This window comes from Ambystoma mexicanum, chromosome 5q (assembly GCF_040938575.1).
Source record: "Ambystoma mexicanum isolate Mex_15411 chromosome 5q, UKY_AmexF1_1, whole genome shotgun sequence".
Classification (NCBI taxonomy): domain Eukaryota; kingdom Metazoa; phylum Chordata; class Amphibia; order Caudata; family Ambystomatidae; genus Ambystoma; species Ambystoma mexicanum.
In genome coordinates, this window is record NC_090933.1 from 498,177,933 (window position 1) to 498,196,934 (window position 19,002).

A 19,002-nucleotide genomic window follows, 5' to 3' on the forward strand; every position below is an offset into this window, starting at 1 on the left:
CATTGTTGCCGGCTGCTGCAAGAGAAGAATCACCAAAAGGATGCTGCACAAAAGGACGAAGAGGCTAAATTAGTGCAGAAAAAATTATGCCATTGAGGGGGCAATGATAACTAATACAGATGGATCAAACATGCAGCAGGCTAATAACCAAAGGTAGTTTGATCAAAGCAATAATGGGTTTTACCCAAGAGGAAGAGGCGTTTGAGGAAGAGGACGGCAGATTAATTAGGGAGATTTTCAGAGTAATCAGTGAGGTTTTCTAAATATGCAAAGCGGCAACCAGGATATGCAAAATGGGCAAGTAATCAGATCACTGCCAACATGTTGGACGTATGGGATGACAGGGCATCTTGCACACATGTGCAGAAGTCAAGGAATGGTGCAAAACGACCAATTCACAAGAGGAGGGATGGTGAATCCATCTGCGTTCCCGCAGCAGGGTGGAAATCGATTTGTGCAGAATCACACGGTGCAGGAGCAAGCGCTGGGAGCACAGTAGAGCTTGCAACTACAGCAGAAGGTGACACATTATCCACAGGGACAGTCTCATCAGTCACCAATGCAACTGTTACAAACAGGCACAGGAGAGGATATGAATTCTGGAATAGGAGATGCCACAGGTGATGGAGGAAATCCATTTACTCAGAGTGGGACAAGATTATACAAACACTAGGACAGCTCACTGGGAGACCTGATGTGTTCTATCCTATAAGTGACACCGAACCCTCAAGAGGAACCAAGGGTAGATGTCTTTATAGGCGATAAGGAATATTCTTTCTTAGCTTTCTTAGTTGACACTTGTGCGACACGCTCATGTATACGTGAAGGCAAGTTTTCTTTGTCCGGCAATGCCATAAATACTCAGGGCTTTACAGGAGCAACAAGTCATGTTCCTTTTACAAAAGAACTTCCAGTTTCCATAGGAGAATGTGACATGAAAGTGCCACTGCTATATTCGAGGCAGAATCCTGTAAATGTATTGGGACGAGATTTGATGACAAAGTTAAACATGACGATCTTGTTCACGGAGAAGGGCATGGTATGCTCAACTCCAGGAATGCATTATTTGAACATGTGCAAAATAATTAGAGCATACGCAGGACGAATGGCTATGAACCAGAGATAGTCACATATGGAGTGCGCATATTAATGTCATGGCTATCAGGCCTTACAGACAGAACAATGAGGACACCAGACGAGTTTCTGTTCAGACCAAGAATACATATGCATGAGGAAAAGGGACGAGTGTTTCCCTTAACAATAAAAGCAGCCATAATGCGAGGAGAGATGGCTTTGCTTGATGGCTGTGATGATGAAGGCAGACAATGGTGCTGAGTAATCGCCTTTGGGGAGGGTTACAGATTGGCTGACGTCACTGATGACTATCTATTTGAAGAACACATAGGTGAAGATGAGATGACAGTTGAGCTTAATCTCATTTATTGGGTGAAAATTATTAAAAGAGAGGTGCCTCAGAGAATGATGTTGGCACAAAAACGTCTTGAATATTTTGATGACGATAGGTCAAAGGTACTTGTCTCAGTATGGACTACAGGCCCTTACGATGTAGGCTTACTGAAAGGAGTTGGAGAAGTGAAGATTAAATTGAAACCAGGAGCAATTTTACCAAAAGCACGACAGTATCCCAATGTCTAGGGAGGCAGATGAAGGGATTTTTAAGACAATTTCCCCCATGATGGAGCAGGGCATCCTAGTGACGTCAGAGTCATCATGCAATACTTCAGTTTATCCAATTAAAAAATCAAAGGGAGGGTCTTGGCGTTTAATACAAGATTTAAGGCTGATAAATCAGATAGTCGAGGCCGAGTTCCCTCTAGTCCCGAACCCGTCCACGAACCTATGTAATATACCCATTGAAGCACAGTATATCACAGTGATTGACTTAAAATGCATTTTTCTCAATCCCATTGCACAAAGACTCAAAAGATTTGACGGCATTCACGTTCAGACAAGTTCATCTGAAAAGCACAAGGCGGCCTCAAGGGTATTGTGAGTCTCCTTCAATTTTCAACAGGGTCCAGGGACTTAGGTAATATTGCATTAGAGAGTGTTGTCTTGCATTATGTGGATGACATTCTAATTTGCAGCACAACAGAGGAAAAGTGCAGATGCGATTCCATTCAGCTATTAACTATACTGGCTGAGAAAGGATATAAAGTTGACAAGGAAAAGTTACAATATTGTCAACAAGAAATGCTATACATAGGCCAGCTGATCTTACATAAATGGAAAAGGGTTACCCCTGAACGAGCTAAAGCCATTTCTAGAACAGCCAAGCCACACACAATTAAACAAATGCAGAGTTTTCTAGGGTTATGCAATTACGTCAATGCATGGGTCTTTGATTACAGTTCATATACTAAGCCCTTATTACAAAAGAGAAAATCGTGTGGACAAAGACCATGGAGGAAGGGTTTGATGAACAAGACCATCTGCACAGCACCAGTCTTAGGGATTCCCAATTATGCAGAGGAATTCTACCTGTTTTCACACACAAATGGCAGTGTTATGACAGCAGTCCTTATACAGAAAACCATGTTGGGGTACAAGCCCCTGGCATACTACAATGGGAATTTGGACCCAGTAATGAGAGGTCACTTCCCATGTGAACAAAGTTTGGCTGCTGTAGCGTTTGCCATAGAAAAAGCTACAACCATTGGGATGGGGTGCCCAAAGACGTTATTCATCGAGCACACATTATTTGCCTTTTTAGAGAAACGAAAAGGCACATTGACATCTCAGAGAGCTTCTGCTTATGACGTGGTCATATCTAATCCATTGATCAAAATAATTTGATGCAAAATAGTGAACCCAGCTATGTTTATAGCAAAACCAGTCACTGAAGGAGAGCCAATACATGATTGCACAAACTATGAAAAATGTTATGATGAGATCTCCAGAGTAAAAGAAAATGCATTGGCAGAAGGAGAAATCGTCTTCATTGACGGTTCTTCCAAGATCGATCAAAATAATGGACAAAGATAAACAGCAGCTGCTGTGGTGAAGCACACGGCAAATGGGGAATTTCGAGTACTTATTAGTGCACAATTACCCTCACATTATTCAGCACAGGTTGCCTAATTATTGGCATTGATACTTCCTGTTCTGCATGATTCTCAAGCACGAGTAACTGTGTACAGTGACAACGCCTATGTGACATCAACAGTGCACGCAGGCTTAGTGCGCTGGAAAAGTAGGTGCTACCTCTGAGTAGACGGTACGCCAGTGCAACACACCACCTTATTGGACAGGCTCATTGAGGCACTACAGCTCTCATTGGGCATATCGGTCATAAAATGCGCGGCCACATGAAAGGGACAGATTTTATCTCACGTGGAAATCAAGCAGCAGACTCTGAAGCCAAGCGTGTGGCAACCGAAGATGAAATAGTAATGAATGTGGAAATGTCTGATCTGCATGAGAAAATGATTGTTGCACGAAGTGAGCCGGAAGGCTATAGCAATATGTCAAAAACTCAGTTAATGGAGCTCCAAGGAGAAGCACCACAGGAAGAGAAGAACCTATGCAAGCGAAGAGGGTGTTCTTTAAACTCCTCCGAGAGCTTGTGGTGACAAGACAACACTGGTAAACCGGTGATGCCTATAGCCTTATAGAAGATAGCACTGGAATAGTTACACTATCCAGCGCACATAAAAGAGAATCTAGTAGCAACAATTGTCGAAGACTAGTTTATACCGAACTTGGCAGAACATGCTGCATTTTTATGGTAAACTGCATAATCTGTCAGCAGTTCACGGCTGGCATACACTACGTGTGATTAGAGATTATGTCAATATGATTCATGTTTGTAACAGGTACAGGTATTTAATTGTTGTGGGGTCTCCATTCTCTAGATGGATAGAAGCAGGTCCATGTACACACCCAGACTCTACCTGTGTGGCCAAATTCCTGGTGAGGGAGGTGTTCAACAGATGGGGAGTGTGTGACGTTATGAGGTCAGATAATGGCCCTCATTTTGTTAATGCAGTATTTGAACAGATCAGCTTGTTGCTTGGTATAAAGCACAAGTCTTCATCAGTGTATCATCCTCAAGGGAATGGGAAATGCGAGAAGCTCAACGGCTTGTTAAAGGAAAGGATAGCCTAGTTGAAGCTTACTCTGAAGAAGGGATGGTTACACTGTCTTCCACTGGCACTGTATGCACTCGGAAACCAACCTGGTTCTGATCATCATCCCACGCCGTACAAAATTGTGACGGGCAGAAGGATGCAGACGCCGTTAGCACCTCGAACTAGAGCTAGATGTGATGCTCAGCCAACAGGAGAAGTGTTAGGATTGGAAATGCAAAACTATTTGAATTGCATGACATCTTGTTTTTCTGTAATTTCAGGACAGCTGCAGCGACGACAAGAAGGGTGTAGGGCAGTACAGAACACAGAAGGAGATGCTACAACAGATATGGTTTCAGAATTACGTGTTCCTCCAGTATTCCTCCAGTATTCCCTGGGAACATGGTCTTGGTTAGAAATCACACAAGAAAAAAGTGGGACGAGCCAAGGTTCCACAGCCCATTCAGTGTGGAGGACGTCACACCCTCTGCACACTCTCTGCAGTCAAGTTACAGGGAAGACCTTCTGGCCAAAAGCAACACCTCCATCACGTCTTCAGGGAGGTCCCAATCCTTATACCTCAACCTTTCAGAAGCCAAGCATGAAGGTTGATGGACTTGACCTCTGGATGGAGAACCTGACCTCCCCCCTCCCGTGAGAGCAGATTGTCTCAGTAGGGAAGACGGCATGGGTGGCAGATAGGCATGTCGAGAAGGTCCGGGTACCACGTTCTCCGGGCCCATGCAGGAGCAATGTGGATCATTCGGGAACCGAACCTCCGTAACCTCCGCAGCACTTGCGGAATGACGGGGACTGGAGGAAACACGTACAGCAGTGGAAAGTACCACTCCACTACGAACGCGTCCCCTAAGGCTCCTCTTGGAGGAAATTCCCGCGAGCAGAATCTTTCACACTTTCGGTTGACACTGGTGGCGAAGAGATCCACTTGAGGGGTCCGCCAAAGTGCGAAGATCTCCAGGAGAATCTCCTGAGCCAGCTCCCACTCGTGAGAGACCGAGCTCTGCCTGCTCAGAGCGTCCGCCGCCTCATTTTCATCTCCGGCCAGATGAACTGCCGAGATCGAAATTTCCTGCTGGATGGCCCAGAACCAGAGCTGCATCGCCTCTCCGTACAGAGGAAGTGACCCTGCCCCCTCTTTTTTATTGAGGTAGTGCCTGGCCACTGTGTTGTCCGTCAGAATCAGGACATTCCTCCCTCGCACAGTCGGCAGAAAAGCCTTCAGAGCTAGCCTGATGCCCCTCAGCTCCAACAGATTGATATGGAGTCTGGACTCAAACAGAGACCAACGGCCGCTGACTGTCAACTCGTTGGCATGAGCTCCCCATCCCGTGAGGGATGCGTCCATCACGATCGTCACCTCCGGACAGGGTAGCCAAAATGGAGCCCCCTTCATCAGATTGCCTTCGACGGCCCACCACAGAAGATCCTGGGCGACCGAGGCAGCACCTGAACGGGATCCAACATCCTGCCGGAGGACTGCGACCACTGCCCACTGCAGAGATCTCATCCGCAGCCTGGCCTCTGGCACCAGGAGAATGCAGGATGCCATGAGGCCTAGCAACCTCAAGAACTCCAACGCCGGGAGACTCTGGGCATGTTGAAACTTGTGCACCTTCTGCAGAATGTGATGAGCCCTCACCTGGGGAGGAAAACACTGCCCCAGGAATGTGTCGAGCACTGCTCCGATGTACTGGAGCCGCTGGGTTGGCGTCAAGTGGGACTTCTTTAAGTTGAGGGAGAAGCCCAGCCTGTGAAGGGAGTGGCAGGTGGCTGACAGATGATCCAGGACTTGCTCGGGAGAGCGCGCCCTGATCAACCAATCGTCCAGGTAGGGGTAGACGTGAATCCCCCCTTTCCTGAGATACGCTGCCACCACCACCATGAGCTTGGTGAAAACCCTTGGGGCGGAGGTCAATCCGAACGGCAGGACCCGAAACTGAAAGCGCAAGTCGGCAACCGCAAACCTCAGGTACTTCTTGTGCTTGGGATGAATCGGCACATGAAAGTAAGCGTCCTTGAGGTCGAGAGACACCAACCAGTCCTGAAGTTGAAGAGCCTGGAGGACATGAGATAGAGTAACCATCTTGAACTTGTCCTTCCTGAGGAGCATGTTCAAACCACAGAAGTCCATGATGGGTCTCAATCCCCCGTCTTTTTTCGAAATAAAAAAATAAGGGGAATACCATTCTCCAGCAGTGATATGATTTCCTGCACAAGGAGCGGATCCGGACTCTTCAAAGAGAGATTCCCTGGTGGATTGTCGTGAGGCCTCTGCCGGAAAGGAAGACAGTAGCCATGGGCTATGATCTCCAGAGCCCACACATCTGAAGTAATGGCACGCCATTCTACAAGATGCTGCGCCAGCCTTTCCCCAACCGGCGAACCATGGGACATGGCCTCATGACTGAGCTGAAGCGGCTGCGGCAGTGACTGAGGGCAAAGAGGCAACTGCCCGAGCGGCCTTGCACCTCGAGTACCCTGTTTTCCACCTCTGGTACTCCTACGTTGGCCCCTTTGACTTGCAGCTCCCCTCGATATACCAAAAGTAGAGTAGTACCGAAAGGAACCTCCCCTCCATTGCTGTCCCCTAGGACGAAAAGGCAGAGGTTGGCGAACTGCAGCGCTCAACGACTTTGCTGCAGCTTTGGAGGTCTGCAACCTCTGAAGGCTCTCGTCAGCCTTGCTGCCAAAAAGATGGTCACCATAAAAGGGCATGTTGAGAAGCCGGGCTTGTACATCCGGAGCAAACCCAGACTTACGCAACCACACAAATCTGCGCATCACAGTGCTCGCCGCCATGGACTGGCTGACAGTCTGCTACGTCCAGACCCGACTGAACGGATTCACACATGGCAAAGAAAGATGAATTAGTATGTGTCTCAACTTTTTGTCAACACAGTAATGCTATTAGAGGGATCATCTTAAAAAACTGGCGAATTCTTAATACATCAGGAACATCTATACCCAGACCTCTATTTGCTTTCAAAAAAAGTAAAAATTTGAAGCAAAAGATTACTCGTGCCAGTAGAACTTTTCCTAAAGTGCATACAATCCGCGATACCAATTCTAGCCCAGTGGTGGGACACTATCCCTGCACTTCATGTGTTGCTTGTAAGTTTTCCAAAAAAACTATGTCATTTGTTTCACAGACCAGAAAGTGGACCCTTCGTACCTTTACCACTTGTAAAAGTAAGAATGTCATTTATGCCATTCGTTGCCCATGCCAGTTGTTTTATGTAGGCAAAACAACCAGAGAAGTGAGTACCCGTATTAACGAACATCGTTCAAAGATCAGAACTCGAAACCTCAATGCCCCAATGGTAATCCATTTTGTCGAGATGGGCCATACGGCTGATCAGATGGAATGGTTTTGCATTGAAAAAGTATATGCACAAAACCAACCCCAACTATTAAAAAATTTAGATTACAAGGAACAAATGTGGATATTTAATCTAAAAACATTAACATTGGGCCTTAATACCATGGAACCATGGAATTCGAGTAACTAAATACTACCTGTCATAACATTTTATATATGTCGGGTAGTACACTGGTATACTGCCTAATCACGTGCGTCTTTCATCTGAGAGGGTACGGCCATTTAGAACGTAGGCCAGTTCAGTTTGTGGTCACGTGGTTAATTACGTGATCACATGATGTTTTTCACGCATATATCAATACCCTTGAAACGGTGTTACTGTGTTGCACGCCACTTCCAATCGGACCCAGCTGGGATACGGGTGACTAGCTACTGTGAGAACTGGCGAGTTCTTTCGCTTAAGGTAAACATTCTGTCGTGTGGGGGCCTTTCGAATCACGGCGGTTTTTCAAATCGCTTCTTGCCTTTATTGTTTAGAGAAGGGAGCCCTACATCCTTGGCTTTCCGTTAAACCCCATCCGAGTCAAGCAATCTGGAGTCGGAAATATTGAGCAATTTTCAAATGCAATCCCCCCCCCCTACCTTTTTGAAATTCTCTAAATAGCAAGCTTTTCAGTAAGCCGTATTTGTTTAGTCACAATTGTGGTATTAATTCATCAATTTATTTTCAATTGGAAGTAATTCACTTTGGGTGTAGCCAATAATATAATTGTAAGAACAATCGGTCTCTCACATACTCAAACTCTTGTGTTGTGTTTAGGCCCATATAACATCAGGTGCAGCCAACCCTGGATTCGGGGAGTCACCTCCAAATTTATGACCGCTGGTTGAACGAGCGTTTGGACATTCTCGAGAAGAACGTTGGCGTCCACACACTTCGCTATCTGCAGGAACCTCTACGGAGAAGCTATTGTTTAATATAAGTGAACACAGCGTACAATTTAAGGAAGAGACGCACAGCCTTCCATTGCATGAATGAAGGTTAGTTAATATTCTTTAGTTTTATCTTAAGTATGTGACTCTCGTGTCCTGTCCGTGGGCCGCTGTAGTGGAGGATCGACATATTGACCTTGTGATATTTATGTGTACATTTGTATATCTGTAGCATTGATTCTGTCTATGGCCTGGCTCTTATCTGCCTCTCGGAGACACCAATACAAGAGGGTAGCACTACTTTCTGCCAGACACCTCAGGTCCATCCTGGAACTTTTCCCGGGTTGGTAGCAGGCTCTTGTATATTATTACCTATTGTTCCGCTATAGATATTTTTATTATGGATGTTATATGTTTTTTGTCCAAGTACAAGGACTTCACACATTGATATGTATTATCTGTGTTTTTCTTTCTTTCTTGATGTTAGAATATATTTTTGTTACTCCTGATGAAGACGTCACTACACTAAAGTATATACGTCGAAACCGGTCGAGTTTGGACTAAGATGAGGTCGTGGTCAGAAAACTCTGGGACCCATCTTAATTGCCTAGGCCACTGATGTCATCTGCTGTGGCCCGTCAAATTGATTTCATGTTCTTTCTATAAATCTTTCAGATGAATTAATTATGATGAATTTTCTTATAGATTTTATGTCGTACATTGATTGGTGTTTAGTATGAATGGTTTGTCTAAATGGATGGATGAGGTTGTATGCTTGGATGATTGAATAAGATGATTTTTATTATATAGATGTGTCTTTTTTTTAATAAAAGTTGTTTCCTGCTATGTAAATTGTTATTACAAGTGCAGATTTAATCATGATTTGTTTGATATATTAAATTAGTATCAGGTTTAATAAAATCCTTGATACCTTTATTTTTGAATTGTTTCCTTTGGATGTCTTTCCGCTATCTAAATCTTAATTAATACTCCAATCCAAAGCGTGGGGTTTCCTGTGTCTTTCAGAGAATACATCCTTGCCATCCTGTACAAGGGCAAGAAAGCCATCCCGTTCCTCCCCTTCAGGAATATGTTCAGCCGCCAATGAAACACATTTCCACAGAGTGCGAGTGAAACGTGCTAAGGCACACACGGAATTGGCTGCTTTCAAAGCCATACTCCATGAAGAAAAGACTTTCTTCGCCCAACCGTCAAAACGTTTGTCGTCCCTATCAGGAGGGATGGTAGGGTATGACGCCTGTTTTGCAGGGGCCGTAGCCTCCTGCACCACCAAACTCTCCGGAGTACGGTGCATGGACAAGTAGCCGGGGTCGCCGCTGGCTGGCCGGTACTTTTTCGGCAACGACTTACCCACTGCCGGGAGACTCTCCGTAACAGTCCAAGCCGCCGCCACCCTTCGTTGCAAGGCCATATGGAATGGCAGTACCGGGTCAGTTGGTGGACCTTGGTCCAAGATATCTGCAGAAAATCTACTGGTGGCGCAGACCACCCCAAGTACTCTGCCATCCTCGAAGAGTCAGCATGCGTACCAGGCTCAGGCTTACCAAACTCAACCTCTGGGGAGGTATCAAGACCACTGGCATCATGCAAAGACTGACGCAGGTCTTCAATCTGGCTATGACCAGACAATATTACGTCAGGCACCTCATCCGGAACCAAACCTTCATCAGACCCTTCCTCCACCTCAGAAATATAATCCAGAGGCTGGAATAAATCCCTGGAGGAGGGCACAGAAAAAGGCTCAAAGACAGGTCTCACCGACTTCTTCAGAGCCTTCCTCGGGGTTTCCACCGATGCACGGGGTACCTCCGATAAAGCATCCTCGAAAAGCGTCGAGGTCGTCGACAGAATCCGCGTCGAGCATGGCGCTGATGGCTTTGACACAGGCCTTGAGGGCAGAGCCCCAAGCGGGTCCCTCCACGGACATGCCGCCGATGGCGTCGACGTCTTCTTCGACAACCTCACAGGCTCCGACGGTCTCGAGGGCGTCGAGGACCGGGACCTGGAGCGGGCATGACTAGAGCGATCCACCTTGTCCGATCGGGACCTCGAAGGTGCCCCATGATCGCGCCGACCACCCGGGACCCGAAGGCGTGCCCTAGCATGTTCTTTCGAAGGCACGGACGGAACGGAGCCCTGCGACTGAAAAATCGCCATCATCTCCATACGAAATGTATCCCATTCCGCAGGAGAAGAGTGCTTGTTTGGACAAGCAACCCGCCGACGGGCGGAGTCCTCGGACGAGGAAGGCGACCAGTGACGGTGCTTCCGCGAGTGCCTCGAAGAGGCAGAGGAATGGCGGGAACCACTGTTAGGCAGAATCCTGTGCAGTTCCCTTGGGGACAACTGCAAGAAGATTAAGACTACAGGAGTAAGCAGTAAACCAAATTGGTAGCAGTCTGCACCACCCAGATTTTCCTGGTAGCTGTGGCTGAGCAGTCAGACTTCTCTCAAGAAGAGTAGGGCAGTATATAGAGTATACACAATAGGGCCAAAAACACAGTACAGCAAACAAACACTGACCAGAGCTTTGTATCAAAAGTATATAATTATTTATTTAAAACACACTTTAGGCAATACACTAGCACTCTAAATCGAAAGCAAGTTAAAAACACAGTCAGGTAAAGTATAAACACCTCCCTTGATAACTATTAGCCAAGTCAGAGTTAAAACACCACTATTTGTTAAAACAGATGTGAGCGCGTAACCAAGATGGCACGCCAATAGTTAAGTTAAAGGGAGAGAAAAAGGCAGGGCATAGAAATAAAACAGTTCCCAACACTTTTAGAAGTTCAAAGCAAGGGAGGAAAGGCAGTATACACTGTAGAGCCAAAGTTCATAGGCCAGGGCCACTTTAAATGGAGCAAAGCGAAATGTGCCCAAGATCACACAGTTTAAAATGCACTAAAAGCCCTTGCAGAATGTACAAAAGAGGTTGGGGTGATTCAAGAAGTAAAGTTAGGAGGTCTGGGGCAAACCCAGTTGGAAAGCCAAGGATTTAAGGATCACCTTTAGCAATCCGTGGAAAGGGAGGCCAGGCAGAAAACAGTACCTTAAAGAGAGGAAGCTCCAGCGGTGGCAGTTGTTCCTGGCAGTGTTTGCAGTTCGTGGTTTCGACCAGGGGAAGAGAGGATCTTGTGGAGGAGGAAACTTGGAGACGATGCACTGCACAGGGATGAAACCAGCCGCGGAGTTTGTGGGTTAAAAGGTGCGTTCCTCTTATTTGCGGTCAAAGTGGTGAAGCTTGGCTATCCGGCCGCCGGGGTGCTTGACACGGGCGAATTGACCAAGAGACGTCTTTAGAAGGCGAAAGGGGCGAACTGGTTCGTCTGACCAGCTCAAAGGGAGAAGACTCATCTAGCAGAAGATCTTCTCTTGTCGTTGGGAAAGTGGTGAGTTTGTTGCAGCAGGGCTCCACCGGGGGTGTCGTCGTTGCAGATGGCTCAGCTTCTTCCCTCTTCGGATTCTTAGGACGTGTGGCGACTTCTGAAGTTCTAGTCCCAAAAGCCCTCCTTTTATGCAGAAAAACCCCCATTCAACAGCCTAGCTGTCACTCAAACCTGCCTAGTGGTGAGCCGGGCGGCTCACCACTGGGCCAATCAGAATAGAGTGCAACTTGGGTTGCTAAGCCAACACAGTCCAGGGTGCCAATTCCCCTCCCCACACATCCTGTGGAACCCAGACAGAGTGGCACCATTTGGAGGGCTTCTGTGGAGAAGCCCACCAAAAAGTGGAACAAAGGGCCCGACCTTGGTTGGATTTACAGAGACGGACACGAACACCATTTTAGAAAAGAGTTCTGGCAAAAAGACCCAAACGTTGATTTAATATTAAATAAATAAACCGGCGGTATCTTTAACATAAAAATCAATGGGAAAATCCCATAGGAAATATTCCGGTGGAATATTTTGCATGGTAACCACTGCCACCAGCCAGAAACTCGACAAGGGGGGACTGGACAGTGCCCCCCTTGAAAACAGGCCCAAGGGCAATCGAATTAACCCCTTCCAGTACTTCCACAATATGATGGTTTGTACTGGTTGTGTTCACAATTTTGGACTAGTAAAGTCAATGGTGACTTTACATGCCCTGGGAGACAGTAGTCAGTCCCAGGGTATGGAGTCTATGTTTGGGGGTCACTATGACACCCCTGTGTTACTGCACTGAGGGTGCTGTGTAACACACATGAAAAACAGATGATACCCTATGGAGTAAAAGACCCCATAGCCCATACAAAGTCAAAGACATACCTCAAATCATGCGTAAGAGAGGAGGAAAAGAGTCTCACTCTTAGTAGGAGAAAAAAACAAACCCTAAAAATCCAGCAAAGCTGCTGGGGGACTCACTAGGTTTGGGAAATTAGCCTTATAAGAGAATTCTCCCTAACAACCACTCTGGGACCGAGAACACCTGGACTTCCGCCGACGACGTGGAGAGTCGCCTCTCGAATAGTCAGTCGAAAGCCCAGCAGATTTCGACTTTCGGGGCTTGGAAACCCTACCGACAGAAAGCTTCTTATTCCGCTCCCGCAAGGCCTTCGATGTTAACGACTGCCAATCATCACAATCATCTGTGGCGTGGTCCTCACCGAGGCACCAGAGGCAGGCGTTGTGCGGGTCCGTAAGCGACATCTTGGAACGGCAGTCCTGACACTTCTTGAAACCCGTCCGCGGGGTAGAAGAAGACAAAGACATGATATCTTCACAAACGAACAAGGTCGAAGAACCGATAGAATATACTCAGAAGAACCGAGGTGCGCCGAGATCTCCGAAGCGAACACGTTCGCAGAAAAAACAGAACTGAGGCTACGGGCGTTGTGCGTCCTACTTATAACATCCGGTGACGTCGGCTCGACGGAGGCCCTCGAGGACAGCATATCGACGCAGAATATTTTCCGAAGCAGCACAGCTTTGGTGATTACCTGTCATAGATGTGGAATACGTCGGAGGAACCAATCCCTTCCAACATGTAATTTAAGACTTACTGAACTTATTGCCTCATTTGGAACTTTCTTAGACAGTCTATTATTCGGATTAACAGGATAATCGGTCCAGCACCTGTGACCTACACGCAGAGACAGCAGAGTTCAGATATAGTGACACTGTTTAGCATGCATTAAAAAGATTAGTCTGCTTCCTTAGATGATCGAGATGGGAAGCCAGAACAGCAGTGTAATTCTCTGCCATGAGGAGAGACATTCATATTGGCCCAGGAACAAATGCTGCAAGATTACTTACAAGTGCATAATTTACACATGCATTGTGTTCATTATCATATTGTTGTCATTAACGATTAGAACTGCGTTTTTCATAGGTGCATAAAGCGTTCAGATGTCCTGTGCACCCACCTAATGATGTACGCATGCAACCTACAAAAGTGCTCAGACCTTACATAGTCATTCCAGTTCCTAGAAAGAATGATAGAGTGACTGAGCTTGAGATGGATGTGATAAACAATGACACGCACACAGCATGTGTGTTAAATTCATTGAAACGCCGGAGACAGGGTCGGCAAAGTAAACCAGATAAGGGATTGATGAAAGTTACAGCTACACAGATATTGAGTACAAACACGTTCTAGTGTCAATAATTTCAAAATCACATTCCAGAGAATGGGGAAGTTTGGACAAACAATGAGAAGTCTTACGCCAAAAGAAGTTGAGAGACAAATGGAGAAAGCTGAACTTTTAAAGATACAAAAGGCTTTAGAGAATAAGCAAATAGAGACAACACCGGCAAGCACACCTGATCCAACGAGACATATCAGCACAGTTCCTGGAAGGAAGACACAGACAGCTATCGTGAGAGACATTTTCATGCCCAGTTGTTATGTTGAAAGGATGAAGCATATTGCTCTTTCTCCTACTCGAATAATACAAGTGGAAATGCCCAGATCATTGATGGAGATGCCTGAGAATCCTCCAGCAAGAAGGAGCTATACAGACGTACTGCATGACATGCTGGTGAAAGCTCATATCCAAAGAATAAGAGCCAGAAGAAGCACATAAGAAGACTAACAAATTAAACGATTAGATGGACAGCACAGCACACTTGGGAAACAACATATGGTACCAACATATGAAGGAAGTTGGAAGACGAGCTTCAGAAGAAGAGTGCTTTGTCTGTGCACTCCTACCGTACAGCATGGGGAAGTAAAAAATCTTCGTAGCTTTTGAGATAGATGTCAAAACAGCACATTGCCTATCACATATAGCAATGTGCACGACCAGAGGCCAGTTCATGGGAAGTGAAGCTTCGGTTAAATGGGCAACTGAAGCAACTGATCCAGATGAAGATGATTATGTCCAAGACATAAAGACGAGAAATAATGGCAAAACAAAGAACATTGTGATCACATATGAGAAACCTGGAGCGAAAGGAGCAGAGATCAGAAGAGAAACAAACAAAAGCTGAATGTCAAAGGAAAATCTACAGAAGACGCTCGAAGATGGACGGACAGAGGTCAAATTTGGGGAACAGTGCTTTCTCCAGAAGGATGGGAGAAAGGAGTGGTGATCTGCAGAGCATTGATGATCATTGGCTACTATAAAGAAACAATTGAAAATGCACAAATGATATGCAAACCATTATGGCCGAGGATTGCAAAACTGCTGACACGGGTTGAAGACAGAGCAGGACCCTTGCAGATAATACCCTTGGATAGTGCCAAGCTATGCTTCAGAAACAATGGTACAAGAAAAATGGGAGAGAATCAAAACTGTGGACGAATCTTTGATGCTACAGGAATGATGCATGGAACTTTATTATTGGGCGTGTGGATCCAAAACATATATCAGATTGACGAAGAATTGGGGAGGTATATGTACACTGGTGAATGTCCATGTTCCAGCATTGGTGATTCCAAGAAGTGATCTGAATATTGACAGTTTCCTGAAAGCAGATGCTCACCTGAGGAAGAAGAGATCTGTGGAACTAATACGCAGAATGAAGAGAGAAAACTACTTCTCTGCCAAATCGATAGAAGCCTTTGATGCAATCCCATATGAAAATAGGTTGTTCAGCTAAACCTCATCAGTGTTCACGACAATCCTGATGCCAAGAATTCAGGTTGGAGCAAATACTAAATGGTTGCAGATAACCAGATGGGAGTTACTGCAGACCATCAACACAACCATAAAGGTATTCGATGCAATCAAAGAAGAGTTACGAGCAATTCGACTAATGACGCTCCAGAATAGATATGTCCTAGACATGATCACAACCATGGATGGAGGTGTTTGTGCAAAAATTGGAGAATCATGTTGCACATTTATACCATCACACAATGACAAAAATTGAACCTTAACAGAAGCCATAGGCATGCTGACACAACTACAGAATCAGATGATAGATGAAGTTGGCGATGACAGTTGGTTTGGAACAATGTTTTCATGGGTTCCACAATGGATGGCAGATGCATTCAAGTTCCTAGGAGCCCTGTTGGTGACAATATTGCTTGGATTCTGTATAATCAAGCTAATAATCGCTCAGTGCCAGAAAACTGCAAAAAAGGCCATAGGGTTGAAAATCATGATTGATGTTGAGTCAGGATGGAAGCCCAAGGACCTGACTGATGAAGAAATAAGAGATTTTGTGAAGGCCAGCATTTATGCACCGGAAGGAACAAAGTTCCTGTATCCTAGAAAACATAGAAAATATGTGGGAAGATGGATCTATTGCAATCCAAGTGGAGAAAGTTAACTAATGACATGGAACAAAGATGAGCATGTGAGAAAAGCAGGATGCTTGAAGGGAGTCAAAGATATGGACCCAAAAGAAATATATTTCTTCAGACCTAGATGTCTAGATCCAGAGGACGAAATTAAAGCGGACTCAAAGAAGGAAGTGAGAGTGGTCGATGAATCTCCCAGAGGGGTGGAGGGAGTGAAGAGGAAGTGCCAAGTGTCATCCACACTCCAGCCACCCCCTTCGTAGTACCCAGTACTTTCACGCCAAAGTATGTGACGTATGATGAACAAATAAACCAGCAAAGAGCAGCTGTTGGGCTCTGCCCAATGCCTATCACAGTAACAGCACCTATTTAAGTACCAACACCTAAGAAAACATGGACAGTAAGGTACCCATTGAGAAAGCCATATCTACAGTCAAGACAGAATGACGGTTGTCAGAACGGTATACCCAAAGAAGCCAAAAAGATAATAAAGGAAGATGAATGGTGACGTCATAAGAAATCGGACGGACACACACATAGATGATATAGGACCAGAGAATGCTGATAGAAGACAAAGCCAAGAGGAGAAGCTATGGATAAGTGACATCTTGAGCCCTAGATAAATAAGTTGACATCAAGATGAAGAAACCTATGCCATATACACGAAGATATTCATTTAGTTTAAACGTGTACAGATGCAAGAAACCGCAAGAAGCAAAGAATTCATTAAGCTTGTAGTAAATAGATTGCGGCAAGCGCCAAAATATACATATATATACCTCAAAATCACTTTATATATGAGTGTAAATCAACTACGCACATGAGCAGAATTGAACAAAGGTTACTAAAGGTCTCGAGAGGAGAGTGTTGCAGCAAACAAATCGAGAATTAAAACGAAGCAAAACCAAGCTGAAGGTAACCATGCCAAGAAGCCATGGTCGTATCTGGTTGGAAAAGGCCAACAGTGGATACAATTAAAGAGAAAAGAACAGAGCATCCTGTTCAGAAAGCTCAAGATAAGCCACAGATGATAGAAGACTGGCAGAATTCAATCAAATACACGAAAATCCATGAAGAAGAGGCCGATTTTACAGTGTACTAGCCACGTGACAAGGCAGGCAGGAAAGGATGAGACTTTCACACCTATGCATGGATCCCTGCCATACCGATACTCCTTAAAAAATCTCAGACCAAGAAGCAAACTCGAGGCCAAACCACAAAGCAGTAATTGATTTTGATGGAAAATTATGCATGGGGTTCCTTTGACTTTGAATGTGTTTTATGGGCTATGGGGTCTTTTACTCCATAGGGTTTCATGTACCTTTGGTAAGTGTGTTACACAGCACCCTCAGTGCAGTAACACAGGGGTGTCATAGTGACCCCCAAACATAGACTCCATACCCTGGGACTGACTACTGTCTCCCAGGGCATGTAAAGTCACCATTGATTTTACTAGTCTTAAATTGTGAACAGAACCAGTACAAACCATCATATTGTGGAAGTACTGGTAGGGGCAATTAGATTGCCCCTGGGTCTGTTTTTCGAGGGGGCACTGTGCAGTCCCCCCTCGTCAAGTTTCTGGCTGGTGGCAGTGGTTACAACGCGAAATATTCTACCGGAATATTTCCTATGGGATTTTCCCATTCATTTTAAACGCACCACTTTTTTGGTGTAATGTTGAAGATACTGCCAGGTTATTTATTTCATATTTATTCCCCGGTTGGGTCTTTTTGCCAGGACTCGGCTCACCACTTAGCATGTTCGAGTGACAGCTAGGACTGATGAATGGGCGTTTTCTACATAAAAGCAGGGCTTTGTGGACTGGAACTTCAGAAGTCGCCACAGGACCAAAGAATCCGAAGAGGGAGAAGCTGAGCCGACCTGCAACGACGACACCACCGGTGGAGCCCTGCTGAACCGCCTCACCACTATACGACGACAGAGAAGATCTTCAACCCGGAGAGTCTTCTTCCTCTGAACTGGTGGGGATAACCAGTTTGCCCTCTTTTCGCCTTCCTGGATTGTCTCGTGGTCGAATCGCCTGTGCCAAGCACCCCGGCGGCTGGATAGCCACGCTTCACCACTATCGCAAATAAAAGGGTAGTACCTTTTAACCGGGAAACTCCACGGCTGGTTTCTTCCCTGGCATTGCAACGACCTCCAGCTTTCTTCCACGTCGAGATCTTCTCTTCCCCTGGACGAAGCACCGACTTGCACCAGCTGCCAGAAACAACTGCCCCCGCTGGAGCTTTCTCACCATTTCAGGTACTGTGTCCCGCCTGGTCTCCGCTGCAACAGACTGTTCAATGTGTCCCGTAAATCCTTGACTCTCTATCCTGGGGTGACTTGGGGCTGCTAACTAACTTTCCCTGAACTGATCCAACCCTTTTTGAACTATCTGCAAAGACTTTTTAAAGTATTATTCAACTGTGTGATCTTGGACGCATTCCGCCTTGCTTTCTCCAAGAGCGAGCCTGGCCTATGGACTTTCTTGCTCTAACAGTAGACTCTGCCTTTTTCTGACTTGCTGTGGTTCTTTTAAAAAGTGCTGGTATTGTGCTGTCCTAATTCTACCTTTTCCCTCCCTTTTTAACTAACTTATTGGAGTGCCATCTTAGGTTAAGCTTTCACCTCTGTCTACAAATAAGTGGTGTTTTAACTAAGACTTGTTCAATAAGTAATCAGGGATGTATATATATTGATTATGACTGTGTTTGAACTTGCTTGCCATATTAGTGTTAGTGTATTTTACAAGTTTGTTTTAAATAATTATATACTTTTATACCCAAGCTCTGGTCAGTGTTTGCTTGTGCTACTGTATCTCTGTACCTATTTTGTATACTCTATATACTGTCTAACTCTTCTTGAGAGAAGTCTGGCTGCTCGGCCACAGCTACCAGGTACATCTGGGTGGTACAGACTGCTACCAATTGGGTTAACTGCCAA

The 19,002-nt window shown here is 45.5% G+C and overlaps 1 long non-coding RNA gene across 1 annotated transcript; it reads left to right on the forward strand.

Annotated features, from left to right (window-relative positions):
- The first annotated feature begins 7,888 nt into the window (after window positions 1-7,888).
- Window positions 7,889-9,300, forward strand: LOC138498600 (uncharacterized). Its single transcript, XR_011278775.1, has 2 exons — window positions 7,889-8,472; window positions 8,852-9,300. It is a non-coding gene; the product is annotated as an uncharacterized lncRNA (long non-coding RNA).
- Window positions 9,301-19,002: the final 9,702 nt, after the last annotated feature.